The sequence below is a fragment of the Nyctibius grandis genome, chromosome 18 (assembly GCF_013368605.1).
Source record: "Nyctibius grandis isolate bNycGra1 chromosome 18, bNycGra1.pri, whole genome shotgun sequence".
In the NCBI taxonomy this organism is placed as follows: Eukaryota; Metazoa; Chordata; class Aves; order Nyctibiiformes; family Nyctibiidae; genus Nyctibius; species Nyctibius grandis.
Genome location: NC_090675.1, coordinates 10,391,211 through 10,414,670, shown reverse-complemented (window position 1 = coordinate 10,414,670; position 23,460 = coordinate 10,391,211). Strand labels below are relative to the sequence as shown.

Here is a 23,460-nt window from a genome sequence, read left to right as displayed (position 1 = left end):
GCAGCCCCCGCACAGGCTGCAGGGCTCAGGGAACAGGGACATTAACAGCCCAGCTGTCAGTATTGATAGCCGTGACACTGTGTAAATGTGATCTCTCTGCTTCGTGCCACACTGGCCCCATCAATCCGTGCGTGCGGCAGCGCTGGGACCATCCCAGGAGCGGGATGTTGGCAGGGTGGACGCAGGAAGGTCACTGACACATCCCAGCCCCAGCGGGACCCGCAGCCCTTCGCTGCGCCGGCAGCCCAGAGCCCAACCGAGGGTCCTCGCGGTGAGGAGCCAGCTCTGCACGTCCCCTCCCCGTGCATCGCAGTTTGCATCCATCAAAATAAAACTAGGTCCCAAATGCGAGTGGGGAGATGAAGGTATTCTGCCCCGAGCCTTTGGGGACGGTGCTGAACAATGCTCTGCCATCAGCAATCAGCAAACCGCCTCATAGAAAATCAAGAGGCAAAATAATTGAGTCGGTGGCGATGCGAAAGGATTGCTCCTTCAGCCCTATTCTTGTGCTAACAGTTCTGCGGCAGGGCTGAACATTCAAAAGCTCGGGGAAATCAAAAAAGAATTGATTTGATTCAGAGCTTCAGCCCGGGCTGTATTTAACACATCATTTTTTGCTTGCTCTACATATATAGGAAACTGTTTGAAGGCAGCAGGGCTGCCTTCTGCGGCAGAGGGATGGCACGAAGCACAGGGACAGGGGAATGTTCTCGATTTGCTGCTTTCGAAGAGCGTCTGGACCCACGTAATCCCCGCTGGCTGCTGACGAGCCCCAGGGACCCTCCCCACACAGGGCTCCGAGCCCCCCAGTATCCCCCGGGCACCAGCATCTGCTGAGTCCGGGTGGCTGCTGAGTAAAACGGGGCCAGAGAAAATGCAGGGAAGCAACTAGTGATGCAGATCAGTGCTCCATGTCCGCTCTGCCCCGCTGGAGCCATGCCATCCATCGGGCTCAAGGGCAGCCACGTGGGATGCAGCACTGGGACATTTCCCCTTGCCAGAAGGTGCCTTACACGTGGCCAGACCAGGCTCCTTCAACACCGGGACGTGCCCCACGCCCGGACGCGGGAGCTGCACAGCACCTCTCTGCCCCGAAGGGACGGGATGGGCACTGCTGGGACCCCACAGCATCCCCCAGAAAACCCCTTGGAGCTGAGCCCTTTGCACCAGGAAGTATCTCAGACAGTTACCTACTTCTTAGCAAACAGCACTTACATTTTCATGACACCTGAAAGCTTTTCTGGAAGCCCCTCTTCCCCTGCTTCTTATCTATGCAAACCACATCCCGCTCCAGCATCCCCCCTGCACCCCAGTTACAACAAAGATGAACCAGCAAGCGCACAGCTGCCCTGGATCTGGCCAACGGGATGGCAATGACCACTCGGAGAGGTCCAGCGACAAGAACAACCCCCTACCCAGGGCTGTCCTACAAAACACACGCACCTTAAACCATCAGTGACGCCAAGGCAGCTCTGAGCATCCAGCCTGAAAAACTTTCAGAAATATCTAAATTAACTGCAGAATAAAAACCAGTGTCAATCACGCTGGGCAGGGGTAGAGGCAAGCACCTAGAGCACGCTTTGCTCACCCTGGAGCACATCGAGGTCCCTGAATCCTCCGTGCAGGAGCCCCAGTGCCTTTAAGGCCGTTACCCCCCAACGCAGCCCAGCTGCTGGCTGCTGCCCCACGGGGACACCCAAACCCCCACCCAGGCAGCTCATCTGATGTGTTGACGAGCAAGTCATGTTGCTATAATAAGAAGTGTTTATTTGAATAATAAGGTCAGGGAGTTAAGCGGTTGGTATTCCACTCGTATGAAGCAGTTTGCACAGTGTCACTAATAATTAAAGGGATTTTTTTTGACTAATCTAGTCGCACTTCCTAAATATACTCTACTCTGTTGAAGAAACTCATCAAAGCAGAGAAGTGATCTTCGAGGTTATTAATCTCCTCTGTTCCACAGCTGGAGCAAATTTATTTGCTTGAATTAGCATGTAATAAACTTATAATAAAGCTGCCATATCCCTCGCTTTAGAGATATAGTTTGTGTAATGGGCAGTTAAATCTAGGTAATGTAGCGATAGTGTTTAGGTTCAGAGATCAGAGGGGGGAAAAAAAAGCAGCATATTGGTGTGTTATCTCCAGGGCTGGGGTTGCAATGGGATTTCTTCCAGGTCAGGCTGCCAGGGAAAGTCAGCCTGGTTGGAGAGCACCGGAGGGAGTTTTCCCAGTGGGAACCGCTGGCTTGGGCAGCATAGCTCCAGCCTGCATCGCCGGGCACCGGCAGGAGAAGCTGCTGGGACCCCTGGAGAAATGCAGCTCAGTGACTGCAAACTCAGCTGGGTGCCCCTGCACCCCCTTTAATCTTCTCCCAACCAGAAAAAAAACAGGAATATTTGAATGGCAACTCTCAACACTGCAAAGGAGGGAGCCCCTGCAAACAGGCAGGGACCTTCCCCAGCTGCAGAAGGTGGATTAGCCCCAAAAAGGGGGCTGGCAGCGGGTGCTCGGGGCAGCACCAACCCCGCTGACACCAGCAGGATGCACAGAGGTGGGACGGTCTGAGTTGGGCTGGACTCGGCGCAGAGCTATGTCAGAGAAATTAATTTGCTCCAGTTCGCTAAGCTGAGCCTTTACAGGCTGCAGTTTCCCTCAGACAATAAATCCTCTCGCTCCTAACACTTGCTGCACGATCTTTAAACATTAAGAAATGGGCAGATGTAGACTAATGTGGGTGGATATCAAAGTTCAGCTGCACGGGGAAGGCTGGCCCCCACCCTTGCTCCTCAAAGGTTGTTATTCACGGAGCCTCGGCAGTAAATAATTTTTCTCTCTCTCCATTTTAGCTCTTTTTCTGTTTTTTTTTGCTAGAGCCGTTCTGTGCTGGAGAAGAGCCTGGGCATTAGCCAGAGGTGTCAGAGGTGTTAGACAAGGTATTAAGGAGGTGTCAATGGTGAAATAGCTGGGATTACAGTAAAGTCTAAATAAGGTGTAAAATAAAACCAAAGGTGATAAAGTCATTGATAAGAAAAGCTGGAGAAAAATAGGAGTGCAATTATTTTTCATCCTGGCTGTTCACTCTCACAGTGCATTATCTGTGGCTTTGCAAAGCCTTAAGGAAGATTTTTTTCCTCAGTATATGGTGCTGTCTCCTGGCAGTGCAGAGGCTCAGCGGGGTTTTTGAAGGAGGCTGCTCAGCCTGGGCTCGTCCTGGCTTTCCTACACAGCTCTCTGGCCAGAAAAGTGGCGTGTGAAATATGCACGTGAACACCCCACCCCGACAAACCTCGGCTGCCCTCTCCACACTTCACAGACTGTCTCAGGTTTGAAATAAACGCTCATTCCCAGCAGATTTCCCCACTTTTCAGGGCTTAGAAAAGATCCCCCCCCAGCTCAGCTGGCTGTGGGCCCACAGGGAGTGAAGCCCAGCCTCCACCCAGGGATTTCAGGCTGTATTTTTGCACCCTCTTTTCTTTCCCTGTACAAGGCTCCTGTGGATGATCAGTTGGAGCTGCTGATGTGTCTCCTCGCTCCTCCTAATTAGCACATTTTAAATTCATAGCTTTTAAAAGAATAAGTGCTGGAGCATCTGTTTGAGATGTTCTCCAGGACAGACGCCCCTTCCCAAGCACCGTATGAGTTTCAAGAAGTGCTGAATTCCCCTTTCCCCCCCTCCAAGTATCGCTGTTACCCAGGGGAAGGGTCCACACGTCGGGAGCTCTGCCTGGCTGTGAAACGGGACTGTCACGGCGAGGGGACCCTCTACAAGACTCCCCAGCTCTGGGCTTTGAAACCAGCAGCCCTTTGGACACAAACTCAGACGAGGGTGTTTTTTTTCCAGTAAAAATCCAGAGGAATAGTTCTGGCGAGGAAAAAAAACAAGTTATTTAAAAACATGTTCATCTGCAATTCTTCCACTGCCTTGAAGTGTTATTAACTGATTGGGTTTCATCACCTCGTACTTCGCTGCCGTGGAGGCTGATTGTCCCATATTTGCATGTCTCTTGGACAAGCAGCTCTGCTGAGCCCCGGTGCTGCCAGTACCCACGGTGGGCACGGGGCCGTGCTCCCCAGCCCACCCCAGCCCCGCGATGGCAGCGGGAGCTCAGCTCTGTCCCACCACAGCTAAGCCACCAGGAACAGTTCCATGAGGATTCAGGGGGTCTGTGGCCATCTGGGGGTGCCAGCCCCCGGGGCTCCCCCCTCGCTTGCAACCTGGGAGCTGGGAAGAAGCAGCATTTCAGACGTGAACTTTTCAGAGTTAATTTGTTTTGATTCTTTCAAATGGCACAAAACTCGCAGGCAGGCTGACATCAACAGCGAAGGCGTGCTAAAAAATGGATGAATACAACCAATAGATGGATGTGCTGGTCAAGTACAACCCGGGCGAGCTCCGGTACCTGAGCGTGCCGTACCTTCCCTGCTACAGTCTGCATTAATAATGTCTTTGCTCTGAAACTATTTCCATCGTCGTGGCGTTGCAATACACGCCACAACGCGGCACACCGCGTCCTGCTGCTTTCCAATCTTCTTACACAATAAGCAGCAAAATCAGCGAGATTAAAAACCAACAGAAATTAACAGCCTTCAGTTTATCAGAGGGAGGGAGTTATTAAAGGACATGTTAAACATCAAGCTCCCAAGCAGAGGGGAGGCAGAGGGGGATGCGGGCAGGCTGCGATGGGAGGGCAGCAGAGGCACTGCCAGCCCCACGGGCACCCCAGCACCTCCCGGGACAAGCCGGGTCCGGTGGGCTCGTGTGTGGTGTCATTAAGAGACGTGACATTAAATAACGTGAGCAACCCGAGGCGGGTGCCTGCTGGAGGGGCTGGAGACCCATCGCTCTGATGGGACCACGCTGAGTGCAGGGAGGGCTGCCGGGAGCATCCCAAACCCCACAGCACTGCACCCCCCCAGCCCCAGCTGCAGCCCCAGAGGAAACAGGATCAGACACGTAATAAATCTGTGCGTCCATCAGCCCCTGCCTCCTTTTAGGTGGCTGACCCTCTCCTCCCGGGGACTTGGCACCAGACCCGAGGGACCCGGGAGGCAGCGGGCGCCTGCGGGTGCAGCTTGGGGACATCAGCAAGGTGGGAGCTCTTATTAACACAGCTCGTGGCACGAGCAAACCGAGATAAAGCAGCGATTCCATCAGTCTGTGCACGTTGTGTGCCCTTGGACCCCGGTAAAGGGGCAAACCCCACGAGGGAGCCGAGCCACGTCCCCGCCAGCACTGCTGTGCGTCCCCCCCAGCCCAGCCCGGCGCTGGGGTGATTAATATTGAATTTAAACAAACAGAACAATTGCAAAGTCAACAGTTTAGGGGAAGAGAGGGCTGCAGCGGGCCCCGCGGCCCTGAGGATTATTTTAAGTGTACGAAACGCCGTCTCGCTAAATAATCAAACTCTACTGCTGCGACGCGGAAATTGCCACCTACGGCTAATGCTCCCATTTTAAACGCATCCTCGAGTCAATCTTTGTAAATTCCACATTAAATATTGATCAGCCCTGGCGAGGGCTGGTTTAGCAGAGATGTGCCAAACTCAACCAGCGGCGGCCGAGCCCGAGCGTTTGCCCACATCCCGTCCCGGGCCACCGGGACCGTCACAGCCACAGCTCCGCGCCAGCGGCAGAGAGGGGTCCTGCCGGTGCTTGTTGCCTGGTCACGGCGTGGGAGGGTCCCCAGTCCCAGTCCAGCAGCTCTGCAGTGAACTGGTTTTCATAGAATAATCACAATAATGGCAGCCGTGACCCTGCAGCAAGGTGCTGTAACCAGAGCACGGGACCAGCAGCTCTGACATTGCTCCTGGGCTTTCCTCGTGGGGCCGGGGCTGCACGGGACCCCCAGGACCCTCCAGAAGGTGTTTGCAGCGTGGAGACCAAGCGTCCCATCCTGCCAAACCCCCACTCGGGAGCACGCTGGCTCTGCCCCCCCCAGACTGCATCCTTAGGGTCAGCCCTGCATTAAAAGACCAGGGAAGGTTTCAGCCTCCCCTTAACATAAGAGACTTTATTTCCCCTACATTTTTGTGGATTTTCTTACCTCCTCCTGGGACATCGCCACCTCCAAGAGGATGGATGACTGTGATGCCACCCCTCGGCTGATGCTCCATCCCAGCAGGGACCACCTGTGCCAGGCGAACCCTCCTGGGTGACCAGCACAGAACAACACATGGAGGAGAACAGCGAGGAACCACCCCCAGCAAGGTCCTGGCACTGATGGACAGCATTTAAAGATCCTTAGGGAATACTTAAATATGGACACAGGAGGGGGTCAGACCTTTCTCAGCAAGGGTGATTAGCCATTGGAAGGGGCTGCCCAGGGAGGTGGTGGAGTCACCATCTCTGGAGGGGTTTAAGAAAAGACTGGACATGGCACATGGTCATATTTCCAGTGACCCAACGAAGGGGTTTAACGCAACCTTGGGCAATGACCCCTTTTCTCTCTCAGTCCCCAAACACCGCCCGTACATGTATGCCTGGAGTATTATGAAAATCATACTTGGAACCCAGATCCCAACTCCACTTCCCAACCGCTCACATGAAATGTTCATTACAGCTTACTGCCCCGTGGTGGGACAGAGGGCGGCTGGGTTAGGAGACGCAGCAGCCTGGCAGCAGGAGGACGAGCTACAGATATTCCTCTGCGAGACACGGCCGAGTGCTGGAAATGAAACAGATTATATAAAAAAATACTTCAGAGCAATTTCTAGTAACGAGTCAAAGAACCATATAATTCAACATTTATATAGACAAGGCTTCAAGGGAACTCTTGGAGGAAAAAAAAAAAAGGACTGGAAGTAATGGTAAGGAACTCTGGCTTGATTTTTTCCCCCTTTATTTTTTATTTCTTGTTTAATCAGCCCAGCTGGTTTGTGCCATCCTTGGCCTGCAGCAGCACCCAAGGCCCCAGCTCTCAGGGCCCGTTTGGCTGCTGCCCTCCCTCCCATCCCTCCCTGACGCAGGGGCAGGTCCTGCCTCTCCCAACGACTTTTTCCACCAGGCAGTAACGTCTCTGCGATCGAGCCGGGGATGGGGATGATCTTCCCCGAATGTGCCCACATGCAATTTTCCTCTTCCTCACCTTCCCTCCCTCATTTATCGTACTATAAAAAGACCAGAAGCAAAGACAATCCCTTTTCTCCGTGATTAATTAAGGCCGAAGCAGGACCCCGCAGCACGGCGCGGCGGCGGTACCTGTATCATTTCCAAGGTGCTGCAGCTGCGACAACGCTCCGCGGCCCCGTGACTTTCCCCGCTGTCGTTTGTCATCGCCTGACACTGATGAAGAGCTTCTCCAGTGCTGTGTCTTTGCGAGGGAACATATCCATATCAAAGCTGCTTAGATCATCCTTTTGCAAACTATCTACTCCATTTTTCTGCCCTAGTTTCCTTTCCCATCTCAAACTCTTGTTCTTTCTCTCCATGAGCCCCCACACTGGTGTGCAGCACCCCAGCCTGCCCCGCACCCTGAGGGTCCTCCTCCATCCTGAGCTTCAAGGCTCTTGGGGAATGCTGAAAGCTCCTGTGATGATGCAGGAGCCAGCAGGGATTTCTGGTCAGGCAGCAAGGTCACACCACACAAGCTGCCAGAAGACTTATAGACGTTCTCTGGATAATATTAATATTCCATAATTATTATTCATCTGTTTACAGCAGGCTCAGACCGCCAAGGGGTCTCTGCCCACTTAAACCTTGCGGTGCCTACAGCCCCAGGTGGGTGTCTGGAGGTTGAGGCTCCGTTTCCAGGTGGGAACATCCTTCAACTTCTTTTGGGCCCCAACACCTCAGGGTTTTAAATGGCATTAATAATGTTTCCTTGTGCTATGAATACTCATTCTCAGGCAGCATTCGACATGGGAGAGCGCTCCCGGGGACATGGGGATGGAGCCGCTGCAAGGAGGTATGTGGAGCCACAGCTGCTTGGGGGAAGTGGCCTTGTGAAAACAGCACCTAATTCTCAATATTCCCTCAAGTCACGGTGTTTGCTTTGTAGAAAAGCAAATACTCACCTTCCCTGAGATGCATCGCAGCCGTAGGAGCAGGTTTGTGCAGCCAGAACATGAGCAATGTGGTTACAGCCATTAGGACAATCATCTCCTGGCTTTCTAACAGAGCAAATTTCATCTGGAAGACCTGGGAAGAGAACAACAAGGAATTGCAGCTTTTTTTTTTTTAGAGAGAGATGCTTTTCTCTTTATGATGGCACTTTAACAAGAGCTTAATGAACAGCATTTTCTTGGTTTTGAGAGGCACAGACAGGCCAGACAAAGTTACCAATTCATTAGCATCCCATCACGAATGTAGCCTCCGTATTCCCCAGCCATATGGTCAGCACGATGTGCTTCCAAAAAACAGGGACATCTACAAAGGCTTTATTACCATCAGCCATCACGTTACAGTAGCCTGTGGTTATATGGAGATGGAGAACATCTTATTTCAGGATCTTCTGGGTGTGAAGGAACATGACACGGACTGGGAGGCAAGGTGACTTTGCAGGACACAAGCATCCCTCTTACCGCAGACGGGATTTTAATTGGGATCACCTCTCAGTCCTGAGCAAAACACAGTCTCCAGAGTGGACACACATCTCCAGGAGCTACCTGCCTGGGTGGGAGGCAGCATCTGCTTCCATCTTTCTCCAGATAAATTCCCCATATGACTAATTAAACCTCCCAGCAGGCTGAACTGTGAGTCCAGCAATTAGCCATAGCTGAGCTGAAACCTCAGCCAGCCACGGAAAATCGAGAGGTTCTGCCCGTTCCCACGACGTGTGGGCCCAGCAGCCACAGGCAGCATCTGTGGGTGGCATTAGGTGGCCATAAATAGATGTTACGTGACCATATGGAGCTGCTGAAGGCAGCAATCTGTAAAAGGCACTCCTCGCTCCCACCAGGGCAGGCACAGTGCTGTGTAAACCCACGTGAAAGAGCACCCAAAGCCAGTGCAGCTGATAGCAGCACCCCGAGATGACAACAGACCACGGGGGCTTTTATGGGCTGTCTTGGAGGAGCACGGGAATTTGCTTTGGGGCACGTGGACCAGCCCAACCGGCTGCTGCCCCCACAGAGGGGCACACGGCAGAGCCTGCACCCCACCTCCCCCTGCCCAGGACACGTGGCCTTGGAGAGCCCAGGTGGCATCTCCCACCCCTCCTGAGGCCAAGCCACCTCCTCTCTGCTCAGCGTTGCTGGAATCTGCCTTCAGGTTCCCAGCACCACGTGAGTGTTTTCTAACAAGCAAATAACTTCTTCCTTACCCTGGAGCTGCGTCTGCGCTGCAGTGAGGCACAGCGGGAGGGTTTGTGCTCCTCCTGCACCAGCTGACCTGGGTCAGCAGTTTATTCTGCAGCCCTGTAGGTATTTTAGTTAAAAAAAAATTAAAAAGAGGAGTTTTCAAAGCTTTAATGGCTTTGAAAACAACACAGAGAGTTCCCCTTACTGCAGGAGAGGTTAATGATCTCCCTCTGCTACAGAACTAAACTGGACATCGTAATAAATAATCATAATAAGATATAAAGGATCACATGGAGTCATTCAATACGGAGAACAGGTAGGAGTTATGACACCTTTCCCTTATTCAGAGTAACTCCTAGGTGTGAAATTTTCAAAGCAGAGATAGTCAATTAAAAAAATGAAAAGCAAGAGCCTGCAATTAAAATATTACTTAAACAGAACGAGATTATATCTTGTCTTGCCTGGAGCACTTAATGCTCTGGCTCCTGGCCGGGCTGCAGTGCACAGAGGTCCTGCCCGTCAGAGCAGCCCCATCGCCCAGGTCACCACAGAGCTCCCAGCAATGCTGGTTTTCCGATGTGCCTCACCTGGGCGGTACCTGAGCACATCTCGAGGGCAGACAGGTCTTTGAGACACCTCCTCTCCCCGTGGTCCTTGCTCCAACTGCTCTTGGAGGTGCAACTCCCTTGGCTACATTTCCACACCCGGGTTTTATTCAGGCACATCCAAAAGGACACTTGCACTGATTGCCAGCAGTTATGGAAGAGATCTTACCGGAGCAGCCCTGTTTGGGTCCATAAAGATCAGAAAGGCATTGCTCAGGCTCACAGTTGCTCTGCCCCATCCCCACACTAGATGTGAACGTGGTTTTGCTGTTTGCAAAGCCTGGGGTGACACGATGGGTACCTGGGCTCCAGTGGGACGCAGGGTTTGATCACAGACAATAAAAACTCCATCAGAAACATCAACTGCAGCACTGGGGAGTGACACGACCTTACAAACCTCAGCACAAGCCAGGGGTGACAACCCAGCTGCCACCACCCTGCCAGCTGCACCGCGCGCACAGACCGGGAGGCGGGAGTCAATCCATCACCGGCGGCAGGAGGTGCCCCCAGCGCGTGTCGGCGAGGGGACGGGGTCAGGGTTCGTATCAAATGGCATTAATCACCTTTCCCAAGGCTCTGCACGCGCTGGACAGTCCTATTAATCAGAGGCATACCAGGCCTCCAGCCCGGCCGGGGCCCCTTTGTGCGGGTCCCTTCCCATCACAGACAGATAAGATTATCAGTGACGAGCGAGACACCCATTGAGCAACACCCGACTACAAGAATGGGATTTTTTTGTTGTTGTTGTTATTTATCCCCCTGTCTCAAAGATGAGCTGTTCCTTGTCTTGTCAAACCACATCCTTTTTTTAAAGAACCGGCTTTAAGAATCCAATTTGTCAAGCTGGACAATCGTTTGAGAATCCATAAAAAGCCTCGGTGACTTTATCAAAAAAAAAATAAATCAGAAGGTTTTAAACAGTAACTGAAAGGGATTTGAAAATAGGTTGAGTGGCCTACATCAATTAATCTTCAGAGAGCTGGGGCTTTGTGAAGCTGAAGTGGTGAAGAAGTGTCAAAGGCTTGAGGAGATGGAAGTTATCGATATTTCTCCTCTCCTTTTTCTCTCTTTTCTTCTTTCTCTGTCTTTTCAGAACATGGTAAAGCAATAGACCCTGCAACAGGGCACTGCAAAGCCAGGACGAGTTGGGTGATCAAACCAAGGAGGGCTGGGTGGTCAAGACAAGAAGGGTTGAGTGGTCAAGCCACGGAGGGCTGGGTGGTCAAGACAAGAAGGGTTGGGTGGTCAAGCCATGGAGGGCCGGGTGGTCAAGACAAGGAGGGCCGGGTGGTCAAGACACGGAGGGCCGGGTGGTCAAGACACGGAGGGCCGGGTGGTCAAGACACGGAGGGCCGGGTGGTCAGGGCCACTCCTTTCTGGTGATATTTTCCTGTGGTCATTCCCAGTGACAGCCAATGGGGGCCAGACCTGCTCTCCCACTGCGGTTTCGGGTCCTCACCATCACTGCTGGCGGGTGCCAGAGCTCTCCTCTGCCGCAGCCACAGGGACAACCCTCGGAAGGAGCTGTAAGACACCGCTGACAAGGACGCTCAAAGGCAGCTGGGGAGTCTTGAGGCACATTATGAAACCTGAAGGTCCAGCCACCGCCATCACCAGACAGGGCTCAGCTCTGTCTGAGAAGGGAGAAGGGGAGAAAAAGATAAACAGCTTCAGTTCAACCCCGGGGCCTGACCAACAGGAGGACCTCAGGGCTTGCAAAACAAAACCAAGAGGCTGGTAAACGAGGTATTTGGCTAAAGAGAGTCAGCCCTGGGCACAGCGATGGGTTTCCTCACCCCAGAAGGAAAGCAGACAGCTTGGGAAGAATCAAAACGCTGCGCAGAGAAGGGCCAGGCTGCCACTCTCCGGTACCGAGAGCAGGCTGCGAGGAGCTCCAGATGGCTGTTTGTTTTAGTGCAATAAAAAATTTAATCTGACAGGCAAGTGTGGGGCTGGATAATAATAACAACACAAATAATTTCCTTTAAAAAAAAAAACATGAAAGGAATCTAACAGCTCAAAGATATCTTCATTTGCTGCAGAGAAAAGAGACTATCTGTTACTTACTGCAGTTGGGAGCACGTTCACGAGCTTTCAAATGGTATTTTGTTGCAGAAGTATAATATAAGGACATTTTACTCACTTTCCATTCTGGGAAATAGATCTGACTTGGAAACCGGCCAGCAGGGCTGTAAGTTAGGGCGCTGAAGTGAAGGTGATAACTTTGCCAATTAAATATGGATGTGATTTTTTCCCCCTCTCCTTCCCCTGAATCCTTTTGCACTGTCATTAGGTGATGATATAAAGACATAGGCCTCCTGGTGCAGCTTAATTGCTCATATATAGAAAAATGATGAGCTCGGTTGCACTGCCTGAGTACTGCCTCAGCTACTCGCTGCCTTATTAATAGGTGATACCAACGGGAGTTCAATCCTTCTGCCCAAGGAAAAACAGAGAGATAGCAAAGCCCTCGCTCAGCAAAGTGCTTCAGCGCTCGCTAAACTGCTCTGCTGAACAGCGATGGACTTAAGAGCAAGCTTACATTAAATCACACAGCTCGAGTGCTTTGCTGAGCTGATGCTTGGTGCGCTGGAGACAGGATGGACTTCCCACTGAGCGAGCTTTTGGTTCCATATCCTTAGGTTTTTCTTTTTTTATTGATGATCCTGTGTTTTGCAATCTGCTGCTGAACGATTTCCAGTTGAGGTTGAAGCCTGGGCAAGTTGGAAAGGTTCAAAGCCTGGATGGCCAAAGGATGCTGCTTGTTGTTATTAATAATAATAATAACAATCATCATTCAACCTTCAGGAAAGCAGTGTTACTGCATGTTTTCAGCCTTCACTTCCTCAGCTGCCAATAGGTCACTCCTAAAAATCCACATTTGTATCTGCTTTGTAACAGTCTCTCTAGGGGAAAGTTTTTAAAGGGATTGACTTTCCCCCAAAAATGGTGAGAGCCACCCACTCGTCTGCATGGAAAGCTGATGAGCACAGGCTTGGAGAGCCCGGCTGCAGGGGCAGGGGGTTTGCATGGGATCTGCCGGGGCTCTGAAGGCCACGTTTCATTCCCACATAAGCTGTGGTCAGCACAGGAGGGAGTGGAGCAGCGAGGGGAGGCTGCGGCTAAATTGATGGCAACAGAAAAAGCCAGACGTACAAATGGTTTGAGAAAAGGTGTGATGAGACGTGACTGCCCCGGGTCCTGGGCCTGGAAAGAGCAAAATGGGAAAAGACCACCTGGACGATGAGAAAGTGCTTCTGATTGCTCGGGATAAAACGAAGTTAAAGCTCATCGGAAGGGACAAGGCAATCTGGCGGCGGCGCGGCGCTCTGATTGCCTCCGGCGCGGTGGAGGGTGCGGGTGAGGGGCTGCAGCCCTCCCCGGGGCTGCTGGCTGCCGAGGGGGGATGCAGCTAGCCACCGGCACGGGCATCCTCAGCCGGGGAGGGGTGATGTGCTGGCATGAGGCTCCTGCACCCACGTCTTTACCAACTGCCCTTAGTCCTCTATGAAGCAGAAAGCTCAGACCCGAGTGAGTGAACCGAACCAGTGTGGGGCAGCCCCCATTTAGGTGTAACTCAGAGCCCGGGCTGGGATGGACCCCAGCCCAAGGACCTTCACCCCAGCCCCGTGCTCTGGGCTTGGGATTCACACAGCCAAAGGCTTTCTGAAGGTTGTGTGAAGGTTACCACGCGATTAACGTGCCAGATCAGCACGCTAGCTCTGCTTGCCTGGTTTCCAACGTCTGAAGGCTGCCGGGCAGCACGACAGCACGGCTCGAAAGGCTCCAGTTCCCCCCGCGCATTTGTACTGATACTTCAGCCCCGAACCGCGCTCCAGCACACGGGGTGATTGCAGTGATGAAGACAGCGAGAAATAATGATGTATTCACTTCCTCTACCGTGGGCATTTTTAGGTTGTCTCATCTCAGAAATGAGCCAATTTGAGCGTTTTGCATGGGCTCTCTCAGCGACAGGCAGATGGTCGGGTCTGTACTCACACCACACCGCTGGTGTCATTCGACAGGCTGGTACCCCAACGACTGCTCTGCTCTAAACCCACGCACTGACCCAGCCTTCTCTAGCTAAGCTGCCTGAAGCCCTCCAGACTCCTGCATTTCAACAGGGGAGGCAGAGCCCTGGGGAGATGGAGCATCGAGTTAGCTCTGGGTTACTGACACATCAGTCTCCAGCTGTAGGGTTAACATAAGGCTCAGTACCTGCAGAGATGGACGGTTTCAAAATAGGCATAACACATATTTTTTCAAATGTCCCTACTCATGTTATTAATTATATGCCTCGGGTTACCAACACAAGCAAATTAGGATGATTTCCTTCCCAGCATCTCAAGCCTGTGGTTCGCTATTCCCTTTCACTCAGGAGCTCCATCAGCCTTTCTAGACAATTGCCCTGTCAGGCGTCCCACGTACGAGCACGGTTTCCCAGCTCCCAGCGTTTAAACCCACCCCATCTATTCTCATTGCAACTCAAAGCGCTTCACAAACTCCTTTCCTTGTGTTGCAATTTCACATTCCTAAATGCTGGGTTAATAGTCATAGCAGTGCTCCTAACGCTGCTTCAAAATTAAACGAGGCAGAAGAAAAAATGCCCTGAAATGTTTTCACTTGGGTGTTTGTATTTTGAAGGACATTTTAAAGACAGAGAACATAACCTGGCTCCTGCTGACATTCACGAGGATTTCATCATTTACTTGAACGAGGAATAACAAGCAGGTGTTAGAGTGCAGCAAGGAAAGGAGGTGAAGTTTGATACGACATTAAGAAGATGCAACTTACTTTTCCAGTCGCCCCCGACGTCCCCTGGAGCAGGGTGGGCTGGCCGTCTTGGCTGTGCTTTTGGAGGTCCTGTGCTAGGAAAACAAAGAGCTGTTAGCAGCAGAAGACGGAGCCCAGGTAGCCTTGCTTACGCCTGGCTGGTGGGTGCTGATGGGTGCTGGGGGTCCGCCCCTGCCCGCACCCCGAGCGCCCCGGGACCCCCTCGTGTGCCCACCCTGCCCCGCAGAGCCAGAAAGGAAAACAAACAGCAGCAGAAAGCAGAAAACTTTCTGTCTCTCTCCTGTTAATTATGATCTTATTTTGCACGGAGAACCTGTCATTCAGCCTCCCGTAATGGATAGTTTCTATTTCAATTCTCCCTCCACCCTATTATCTTTTATAAAATTCAGCTGGGACGAGTGATGGATGGATAAGGGCCGGTCCCGGCGGGAGCCAGCTCGCTCAGAATGGCTCTCACGTGCGCCCAACTTCTGTATCTTTTTAAATATTTCAGTTGTGTGAGATCTTTATTTCACATTTCGATTTCCTGTAGTACAGTAAATTTATCTTAGTCAGCCAATCAAGTTCTCTCCAAGCCCCTTATCTTCTCCTCCTCTGTACAACCGAGAGCACCTACATTATCTGCGCTGCCGATAAAGGCTGTGGCAATCCAGAGATCGGGCGGCACCCAGCCGAGAGGAGACTTTGGGAGCCTCGCGCTCCTCACCCGCTGAAGTTCATCATCCAAACCCGGCACCAGCTCCTGCCGAGGTGAAAGATGTCCCCTCCTTGGCCGGGGAAGCGTGGGGCTGCCTGCGGACCCGAGGGATGGGGGGCAAGGGCAGCTGCTCCCTGGGGCTGTAGGTCAAGGGATGCTGGTCCCCATCCCCTACATCCTCCTCCTCCCAATACCTGTGGCTCCTTCGTGCCCCCTCTGCCCAGCCCTCGCCTCCCTCCCCTGCCCTGGAAGGTCCCATGGGCAGCTCCATGCAAAGGGACCAAACCAGGAGGACACGGCGCTGGGGTCTCCACGCTGAGCCTTCTCCTCCCTGCTGATGCCCAGAGGGGTTCGGCATCACCTCCAGCCCTGCGGGGTGGCAGCCACAAGCTGGGGCCATTTGGGATGCCCTCCCTGGAGCGGCTCTGACCGGGCTGCTCCCCACGGAGGGGTCTGTACCAAGGCCCCGGGCTGGCAGGCCAAGGCCACAAACACAGGGATGTATTTTCCCCCACTAGACCACAGAAGTTTAAATATCTCGGCAGCAAGGAGCAGAGAGAGCATCCACGCTGCCGTGGGAAACCCTCTCCTTACAGCATCTTCATCATCTCCAGGGTAGGAGCTGGGAGCAATCAAATAAAAATAACAGTTAAAAAACCAACAAATAGGTAAAATAAAGTCACCTTCTTGCTATTCCCACCTTGGCCCCAGCAGCACCCAGCAGCCAAATGCAACCTTTCAGCGGGCTACACTCAAACCAGCAGCCCAGGAGTGAGGTGCTCGCTCCCCTCACCCAGGGAGTGATTTTGCCCCCGGGGGTCCAACGCAGCAGCAGGGCACCCAATAAATACGTCTGCAGAGGGGTGATTTATCTGTAGGGGAAGCCATGGAAATTCCCAAACCCTCTTAAACATCCGCTTCCTGGCTCTAAACAGTCAATAACTTGCCAACTGAGGAATGTATCTGTCTGCTCCCCTCCATATATTTTCTGCTTTTCATTATAATTTGCTAAATAGTTACATTACAATGAGTTATTTATCACACTCGGCGGCTTCGTGGTCTCCCCTCCATCCGGAGGAATCTCGCCCATAAATCAGTCACACAAATACCCGCTGGCATCGCCCAGCACCTTCCCCCAGGCACCCAGCACCTGCCCCGGCTCCTTGTGCTCCTCCTCGGGACACCAGCCAAAAGGTGAATAGAAACAATAAAAGACACAAACTCTTGTTGTTGGGACTGTGTTGGTGGGAGAAGCAAAAGTGGCACCAAGAGGCAAAGAAGAGTAAAATTCATTGAAATAAGTGCTCTGAGGATTCAAAGGCACCCTTGGGAGGGAGGGATGCTCCCCTGGGACATCACCCAGCACACGCCGGGATCCAAAGGCTGCAGCTTTCCCTGCGAGGTGACAGGGCAGCAGCGGCAGTGCCGATGGCTGGGAGCCACCAGCCAGGCACATACCAACGGAGAAGAATCCCAGACACTCGTAAATGCTTTAAATGCTCCTAAAAAGGTGTCACCAAGTGACGTGCAGCAACACAGGACAGCGGGTGAGGATGGCACCTTGACAGCTCGGCTCCTGCGGCGGGTGTAAGTGCTGCGGAGGGACCCGCAGCGCGCCGGGAGCTGGTAGTTTTCCAGAGCGGGTGGCTGGGGAGTTCCAGCCTGAGTCACGCTGCAGGAAAAAGAGATCAGTTAATTCAGATCAGCGTTACTCCCTCCCCCAGACTTGCACGAGAGGGCTCTTCTCTCTCCCTCCGCCTTCAAAGCGGTGCGGCACCCACCGCCTGCCCTCGGGACACGGCAAAGGATGAGCCGGTGCCCACACACACATCACCTATAGGATATAGGGATAGGATAGAGGATATAGGAGAGGAGTGAGCAGATGGGTGCTCCTATCCTCCCTCTGAATCGACACCCAGCCCCGGGAAAAGGGGAAAACTCTCACAGCCTCCACTTTATTTACCGAGATCTCCTGGTGCTCTCCGGCAACAGCAGCAGCGTTGGGGAACGGGACAAGAGGTGCCACCAAACCACCATTTACACCAAAACACCATTTACACCAAAACACCATTTACACCCCGGTAGTGAGCACGGGGCCCCGGGTCGGAGCTCAGCCCCGCTGCACCGAGCAGCGTCTCGTCAGCGCCTGGCAATTCCCGACCCATTATGCTTACGAGCTCTTCTGATATCAAAAGGAAATCCAATTTGGGGATGGCGAGAGCGCATCTTCTATAATCAAATTTTCCCAGCTCAGCAGCAGAGGAACTGGCCCGTCAGGACACGTCACCCTCTGCCCCACCACACCCCCAGCCCCGTAGCGGGGACACCGGGAGGCAACAGTTACGATTCCTCAGGTTTAACCTTCCTTTCAAGTCGCTGCACCCACCCTTTGAAGCAAATTGCTTTGCAAATACTCATTAATTTAACTTTGCAGCATCAATCTTAAACAAACAGTATCTTGGCTTACAGATGGGGAAACCAAGGCATGGAAGGGGGGGGAAAAAAAGCAGAACCAGGAACAAAACCCTCTCTCTGTGCTTTAACTACAAAATCATCTTTCCTCATTAGCGGCTAATCAGAACTACCAGAGGGGAAGAGATTACAGACAGGGCGGAGAGGGGAGTAACTGAAAGAAATACAGACATCAAAACAGATTTTCATGTATTTACTCATTTATCACAGTGAGTCACCGGCTTCGAGCCGGTTCGAATCTGCGGCAGCCTTGCAGGGTTTTGGGATGCTGTCTCCGAAATCTAAGAAGTTAATAGGTCACAGCCACGCACCATCTCAGGAAGGAGAAAATCTGCGGGTCTGGGTTGGCCTCGGGAAGCCTGATATTGCTTTGGCTGCGAGATTAGAAGAAACCACTAATCTTCCCTCGCCAGCCTCCTAATCTTTATGGGAGCCCAGATATCTTATCGGAAGCTTTGCTCATTGCCAAGCACCCCAGCTCGCGCGGCGGGGGGTTGGCAGCGGGACCTGGGGAGCGCAGGGGGTTTGGTCCGTGCCGTGCCAGCCAGCGGCGTGGCCGGCGTGGGAGCAGTTTGGGCCACCACGGATGGCCACCACGAGATGTTTGTTCTTTATCTCAGCTGCGTCTGGGCTGAGCAGCTCCAGAACAAGAGGGTCCCGGGGCAGAGCCCCCGCGTTCCTGCTGCTCCTCTGAACATCCCCGTGCGTGCTCCTACCCACCTTCATAGATTTAGACACCAAAATAAACCATCAGCAGTTTGGGGGCTTGTTTTTTTCCCCCCTTTTTTGCCCAAAAATGATTTGCAACAAGCTGATTGTTCTATTTACTGCAGGCAGAGAGTGTCTCATCTTCAAACTTCCCTTTCTCTCCTTATTTCATCCTGACTTCCCAGAAGGGAGGAGACAGACGGGTCCACGACCCACAGCCACTGCGCCAGGCTGGCCCCGAGGTCTCCGGAGGGGACAAGCCTCCGTAACTCGCACCAGCCCCGGGATGCTCAAACCTGCACAGCACATCTCCTCCGGCATTTCCAGCCTCACACGCTGGGAAAGGAGGAACATATTTTTAAATAAGAAGAGGAAATGGTGTCTTTGTGTCAGGCAAGTGGAAGAAATCCAGGACCAAGAGACTGCAGAGCCTTTCCACTTCAGACAGCAGGTGCTCTCCAAGATGTGGTTATGGCAACAAAATAAATGATGGATAATTGCTTTTGTGACAACTTGCCAATTAAATTAGACTCAGCAGAATAACATAATGACAATTTGTTATGCTCTGGTGGGCACTAACACACCAATCATAATTAAATGCTATGACTGAAATAGAATGCTGCTGTACACAGGAATATATAACCCCAATTCCCTCCCAGTGAAACATTATAGGTTCAGACTTGATTTCAATTTCTGGAGGATAATAGCATTAGCGCCCATCAGAATGAGCTTGCAATATGCATACAGGCAGCAGCAGCACAGGGAGACAGAGCCAAGGACAGCTGAGCCGTGGGGCTCCTGGGGGACCCTCCCCAGCACCGCTGGTGCTCCGGGTCTCAAAGCAGCGGGGGACATCCCACATCCCTGCCGTGTCCCAGGAAGATTTCAGATCCCTGGCCCAGGGGAGCAGCCCTGCTGCTGGCACTGGGCACGAGCTGGGGGGATTTATCATGGCTGCGCATCGCTCTGTGCCAGCAAAGCCCTCGTGCTCCTGCGTGGTCCCCTCGCAGCCCAGACCGAGCCATGGGACGTGATACAGCCTGCCCTTCCTTGAGTGATTAGTAAAATGTTCATTAAAAGAAAACACACTGCAGCGCCCAACAGCACGCTTGCTCCGCAGCCGGGGTCCCAGGGGGCTCAGCCCTCCCAGCCAACCCGGCCACAAGCCCGCTGGCTAGCCAAACTGCCACTGGCTGGCACCAACTGATGGAAAAACTGAACAAGGAGTGGGTCAGGTCCTGCAAGTACTTCAGATTTACTGATAAAACAGTAGCAGCACCAAGCCCTGCTCCTTAGGAGAGAGGTGATTTACCCCACTAAAATCGTTCCAAACTCAGGTGGTGCAAAGGCGGTTATTGGCTCGATTCAAACGCCAAGCCGTGAGGCTGCCTCGTCCCTGCGTTACAAAGGCCATCACACCCCTTGATAGATCTCAGCACGTCTTCTATCAGGTGTTGTATAATAAGGCAAGTACAAAAACACGATAAATTCAAGCTAAGATCCTAACAGGTACAGATTTCTGGAATATTCCAAAGCTCAAATTGGGACAGATTTGAAGACCGAATGCGTGTGTGTGCAGGCAAGGGTGGGCAGAGGCAAGTCACAGAAGAAAACTACAGTGCAGCAATGCCAACATTTTAATATCTTCCTTGGAGCCACGTTTTTAAAACATTAAATGCTTTATTACCTGCCTCAGTGAAGCCTGGCATTGGCAAGGTCAAACCACCTGGTTTTCCAGCAAAGCCGTGCTGTCCTACAGCCCTGAGCTGGGCGACCAGAGGCATCCACTCCAGTGGGACACATCCTGCACACAAGCCTGCCCTGGCACGGACACTGTTTGGTAAAGAACCAGTCTGAGTGATGCCACGGCATCCCTCAGGACTTTCTTTGCCACCATTTGTTGCACCAACGTACCTCATTGTGTGCTGCCTCTTCAGCGACTCAGCTGTAGGGCACCGGCGCAGGACCTGCTTGTGACCCACCGCTACCACAGGTGCCACTGCCCGGGGTCAGGGGCAGCCCCGAGGGACAGCCCCCCCGAATCCCCAAACGGGCGGAGGGCAGGGGTTCCCCCTCCCAGTGCTCTGCACAAACAGCTGCAGCTGCCTCACTGGTTTTACTGGGGCAAGGTGAGCCGGGCATTGGTGCGCAAGTGCCAGGGTTGTGAGCAGCAGACTTTGCAGTCAGGACTTCTAGAGTGGCCGATGGGACCCGCTGGAGAGCAGGCAGAGCTCCTTCCTCACCCTAAAGCTTTCAGGTGATGCCCAGAGTTTTGGGAATCGACCTTGGGAAACCTTCGGGCTGGCTGGCAGAGCTGCACAAGGGGTTACCTACCCCCTGCCATTGTCTTTGTGATGCCTCGAGGAGTAAGGAGCCTTGTAACTGATACTTTGGCATTTACTGTCACTTAAAAATAGCTTGGCAACGGGAGAGAGGAACCGGCACCGCTGCTCCCTCCCGGGGCTCTGGAGGGGGAACCGGAGCGCGGCCGAGCCGCGGAGCGCGGCTCCCACCTAGCGGGGACCCTGCGGGGCCGGGCAGCGGGGGGGACCCGGGTTGCTCCCATCGGAGCCCCCCAACAAACCCCCCTCCCGCGGAGCCGCTGACCTTTTGCTGGCGGCTGGAGGGCAAACGCTTGATAAATAATAAATCGCTCACCCCAGGCTCCGGCTCAAACCTTTTAATTAAAGTGGCCGAGTTACTCCGCGGTCGCGGTGATCGGCGTTGCCATCCCAGCCCCGCAAACGCATCCATCAAACACAGAACTCTGCTCTGAATTGTGTTTTCCCCTAATTGCACCGAACACTTCAGCTCACACCCGTTGCCCGATGGGTTCCCCAGTACCCACCAGCCATAACAAACCCACAGCACAGAACATCTCTCCCTGCTCCTCCACCCCGAGCCCCTCGGCTGGAAGCATCCCCACAACCTGCCCCAGCCCCAAGGCTGGCTCTGCCCCTCGAGCTTCCAAGGAATAATTCCCCAATTTACACCACGTCAGGGCTCCCAGCCTCCCCCGCTGCCCCCTAACAGTGTACAATCCCTTATCTAGTCCCAGATTTTCCCACTAATTTGGCCACATACCTGCTTCAGCGTACAGCAGCGAAGCACACAGCTGCTGGGTACAGAGGCTTGGCAGAGCGTGGAGAGCTGCTTTGCACTTCTGCAGTCACAGTTTGGCTCGCCAGCCATGCCAGGTGTGGGCTACGCACACAGAAGCAAGTTGCAATAAACCTCTCACCTGTAGTCATAGAAACTAATGGTTCAGAAGTCACCATCATTTCAGATGTAGAAGGGGAAGAAAAAACCATGGGGGGGGTCTCTTACTCCCACCCCTCAAGCCCCAGCTGCATGTGGGGGTAAATCCGACGGCCCCCCGCCCCAGCCCACTGCAGAACGGCTGGCCCAGCTGGGACTGCTCTTCCCCAGCAACTTTTTCCAACACAGAATAAAAGAGAAAATGAATTCCCACTTTCTTCTTGCCTGCTCTGCACAGGCACTCACTCAGGGCACGCTGCGAGGTTGCTGCTCCAGTCTGTGGTCTAAACTTAATATGTTACTGCTCAATATGCTTCAGAGGACTAAAGGAAGACACAGGCAAGCTCAGTGATGATGCAAGGATGAGCCTAGTTACAGCAGATGACAGAGGAAAAGGCTCTATAAGTAATGTTGCCAATTATTTAGAGAAGTCACAATAAAAGGGAGACCACCGAGCTGTGAACGAAGCGAGAAATCTCTCCTGCATTATTGCGTTCAACCCCATAGCACTTTGCCTTTTAAAGCACTTCCATCTGCAATTTTTGGCAAGCTAAGAGCATCATCAACTGTTAAAAATGCAAACCAGAACGCTCAAAATAAACTTTTTACCTCTGTAAGAAATCCACGAAAGGCAAAGACACAAAGCTGCAGCACTGGAGACACGGAGCTGTTGGTCTCCCTTCCCTTGGGCTGGCAATCGTTGTTTGGCCCAAGCAGGGAAATCCACACCCCAGCTGCCAGATTTCCCACCGAGGGCAGCTCGTCTTGGTCCTCAGCCAAGCAGGGGGCTGCTGCGACTGAGGGAACCCCCAGCCCGTGGCCAGCTGTGGATGAAGGGCTCGCTACAATTTACTCACAGCACCCATCTCCCCTCCAGTGCTGTTTCAGACCAAACCTCATTTCAATGCATTTTTGTCACCTGTTCACATTCACATTTCTCCTACTCTTGACCCACGGACACTTGAGGTGGGCACGTCCATTTACTCACCTCCCCGGGGCAGCCTCGTAGGGATTTGGGGAGCCAGGCAGTGATTCCTGCTCCACAGCAGGCGTGTGTGCCACCAAGGTCAGCTCTGGAAACAGAACCCAGAGCTCACCGCCACAGCAGTGCTAAGGCCGAGGGCTCTTGGCTCCTTGTGGTAACACTGTGCACTCCTCTAGAATTACAGAGCAGAATCAGGAATAAAGTTTGACCTTCCAAGGATAACTGAGTAATTCTGCTGTAACCAAAGGGAAATCCTCCTCCTTTTCCTTGTAGGAGAGAGCCAGACAAGGAGGGAGAGAAGAGATTTGTTTGACATGATTTACACCTGTGCGTTTGTGGTGGTAAAGTTTGTTTTTTTTAAAAAAGAAAAACACAAACAAAGAAGGGGAAAAAAACACAAACAAAGAAGGGGAAAAAACACAAACAAAGAAGGGGAAAAAACACAAACAAAGAGCAATTGTTTTTCATATAGCCCAAAGCCAAAATCTTCAATAGAAAATAAGCTTATGCCCTGGAGTTTGCAGGCACAGGAAGAATGAAACTCCCATTGTCTCCGAATCCTAGTAAGACTGATTGTTAGTTTCTCACGTTGTTCTATGCTGAAGTTTCTGTGACACTTTGTCGCAGCACTCAACCTCCTCTGCAGCAAACAGCTGTACCATCGCAGCCTTCACACCTCCGAAGTGACCAGTTCCATCAGGAGTC

General features: G+C 52.7%; 1 long non-coding RNA gene across 1 annotated transcript; it reads right to left on the bottom strand.

Annotated features, from left to right (window-relative positions):
• Positions 1–4,252: 4,252 nt before the first annotated feature.
• Positions 4,253–22,863, bottom strand: LOC137671923 (uncharacterized). Its single transcript, XR_011049465.1, has 6 exons — positions 22,759–22,863; positions 14,636–14,709; positions 9,824–10,020; positions 8,013–8,136; positions 7,198–7,309; positions 4,253–6,664 (listed from the first exon to the last, which is right to left on the bottom strand). It is a non-coding gene; the product is annotated as an uncharacterized lncRNA (long non-coding RNA).
• Between the last annotated feature and the right edge of the window lie 597 nt (positions 22,864–23,460).